The sequence below is a fragment of the Zerene cesonia genome, chromosome 28, assembly GCF_012273895.1.
Source record: "Zerene cesonia ecotype Mississippi chromosome 28, Zerene_cesonia_1.1, whole genome shotgun sequence".
Taxonomy (NCBI): domain Eukaryota; kingdom Metazoa; phylum Arthropoda; class Insecta; order Lepidoptera; family Pieridae; genus Zerene; species Zerene cesonia.
In genome coordinates this window covers 5,762,825-5,765,797 of record NC_052129.1, presented here as the reverse complement: position 1 = coordinate 5,765,797, position 2,973 = coordinate 5,762,825, and positions in this window count along the sequence as shown.

Below are 2,973 nucleotides of genomic sequence, written 5' to 3'. Positions count from 1 at the left end.
GAAGTGGGAGAAAAACGGGTGTGAGTTACATACATACAAACATACAAGTGAAGCTAATAAAAGCGTGTTAAAAAAATCTTTATTTCACCTTAATCATAAACCTTCCTAGAACATGAGCTAAATATTGTGGAAATGTGATAATGTTGAACTAACGACATAATTTTTGACATTTTCAAAAAAAAAAAAAAAAACTATTAAAATAATAACTTTGGACGCTAACTTCGGGTCGGTTTTGCAACAAATATGTAATTTGTTCAACCTATGTTCTGCACAAATTTAAGTTTTGTTTTTACTATATGAGTTTGCAAACGGGCTTGTGCATGGCCTGGTGGTAAGCGAATCCACCCCCCATAGGCATCCACAGAGGCCCTTGTGTTGTTACCGACTTTGTGACGTGAAGTGATATATAGATCAAAAAGGCTTTTGCATTGTGATACAACTTAGCAACAGACTGGGCTAGGTCTCTGCATTGAAAGCTCTCGTATGTGCCATTTTAGGCTTAGTATATACGTAGTTAGTTTGAATTTTATTCCGTATACAATATAGATGTTTCGCTTAGCTCAATTGTTTTTTTTTATATATGAACGCATTTTGTATTCGTGTAATAAAAGTTCATTCGACTTCATAGTCAGCCTCTTCGCCTTTTGGCAGTGTGTTTGTATAGTCCTTTTTGTTACACGATTTGCAACTCATCTCGCTGTGCATAAGGGTGATATTTGATTGGCTTATATGCAGTTATTGATGTAAGGTTCTGGAAGGTTCAATTTGCATTATGTTAAGAAAGATATAGAATACTTGACAATTATATCTGCGAGCTACACTGATCTATAAAATTACAGGCCATAACTTTATGAGTTGTGAGTAATAGACATTCGCTCGATGGACGATGAGAGAACCTTAAGCAGAAAGTATCAAAACTCATCCAAGTAAGAGAGACAACTATTTCCGGCTAATAAATAGAGACTCGAAAGTATGGTTGCAAGGTTAATTGTTTTCATACAATTGCCATTATGGTTCAGTTACGTAGTGCTTATGAATCAGATCAACTATGTGTATACCGGTCTCTTTCATTCACAAGGAATCTTATATCACTTTGCATAGTAAAAGAGAGATAATAGATCAATGATCACCCCAGTGTCAGTGCTACAACCAATTTATTCATTCGAGAACCGTCTTGATAAAGTGCCAATAATAATTCCGTATATTTTTATGCATTCCATTGTATTGGAAAAATTGGATTTTCCTAGCCTTCGATGCTTATAAGGAATTCTTGATTAATTATATACCCCTCCCTCCTTTTTCTCGACTTGTTGCGTAATATACTTCGCTACTTAAAACTGACAGAGATGTATTGCAAAGGCATGTTTTATTTTTCTTGCGGTCGATTTTTCAATACTCGATTATTACTTATTACACCGGTAATATCAAATAATAATCGAAATGACGTGACTACTAGACTATACTAGACTAGTAGAATATCAAAGGACGAGCAATTGGAACACATTTTCAAATAGTTGTTTTATACGCTAAATATCGAATAAAAACTAAACATAACAACGAATATAGTTTTAATCGAGATTTGAAAAATTTGCCTCCGTATTTCGAATTTCGAAATTTCAAAATCAATCGTGTATCGTTTTTTTACGTTTAGGAATAGATGACATTTTAATTCTAGTGTTACCGTCTTTGATCGAGTTTATTGAGACAAAACGATGTTGCGCAACGTATATTCACTTTTTGTTAAGTAAAGCACAATGTAAATTAAGTAGACACTTTAAGTTTACGTTTACTAACTGCATTTTTATATACCAACGACGTTTACAATTAGTTTTACACATTACTAACTCAGGTTCATGTTCGTGATATTTTCTTAAAAATCAAGCTAAATCTTGGTGAATTCATTAAGTTATATCATGAATAATAGAAACCTCTTTTTATTTAACACGTAAGTTTATTGTATTTAAATATTTCTTTATATGTACACACAATTTTAGTAATCGCGTTAATCATCTACGACTCTTTTATAATTTATACACAAGTAGCTAGTAACATTTTTTTTTTCAATACAATTTTTACAAAGTTAAGGCTGACTCCCTGATGTATAGTGCAATGTGCGACCAGTATTCTGGTCATATACCTTTATTCCATTATTTGAAAAATCTTTTTTTTTTATCGTTCGTCCTTTTTGATCACATTTATAGGCTAAGAGTAACTCATGAACTCGTAATGTGTTCATCATTATAAATTCGCGGGAGGATTAATTAAAAATAATAAATTGTCTAGATGTCAAATTATGCGCGTTTCTTTCTATTTTAAAAAATTACATTTAAATTGGCTTTTGTCATGTGATACGTAAAACGTTTAATTTATAGATGTTTAGTGGATGTGAAAGTCGATATTAATAAAGTTTTGATGGCAACATTGACTTATGGTTCCCGCCAAAAATTTGACGTTGTTTTTCCCGCGCACACAAACGGTCCTGATGTATAAAACAGAGAAGCATGTGCCCAAATCTTCAATATATTATAATCGGAAGTATTTCGGGCCGATGCATTCGTTCGTTATACTTGTGTAGTGATATTTTTTTTTATTTCTATACCCTATGTACAGATTAGTATTATAAAACTCCTAGTAGTTATAACTTTAATGTTTTGTACATCACATTTGACTATGTAAATCGTATGAAGACCTATTTATTTTATGTAACCGCCTGTATTATTTGAAATGTAAAAATATATAAGAAATTGTATATGTGTTTGTTGTTTCATTTAATAACCTATTAAATGTGAAATACGGTAGAAATCTTGCAGTACAGTGATTCAAGCATTGAATATTGTTTCTATCCTATCTCAGAAGGAATCCTACCAGTGGTAACTGTGATAAAACAAGATTTAGCTAATGAGACTTATGGACACGGGACTTCATTTTTAATTTTAGAGAACACATTGACTATCTCGGCTTGTTGTGGGGAGG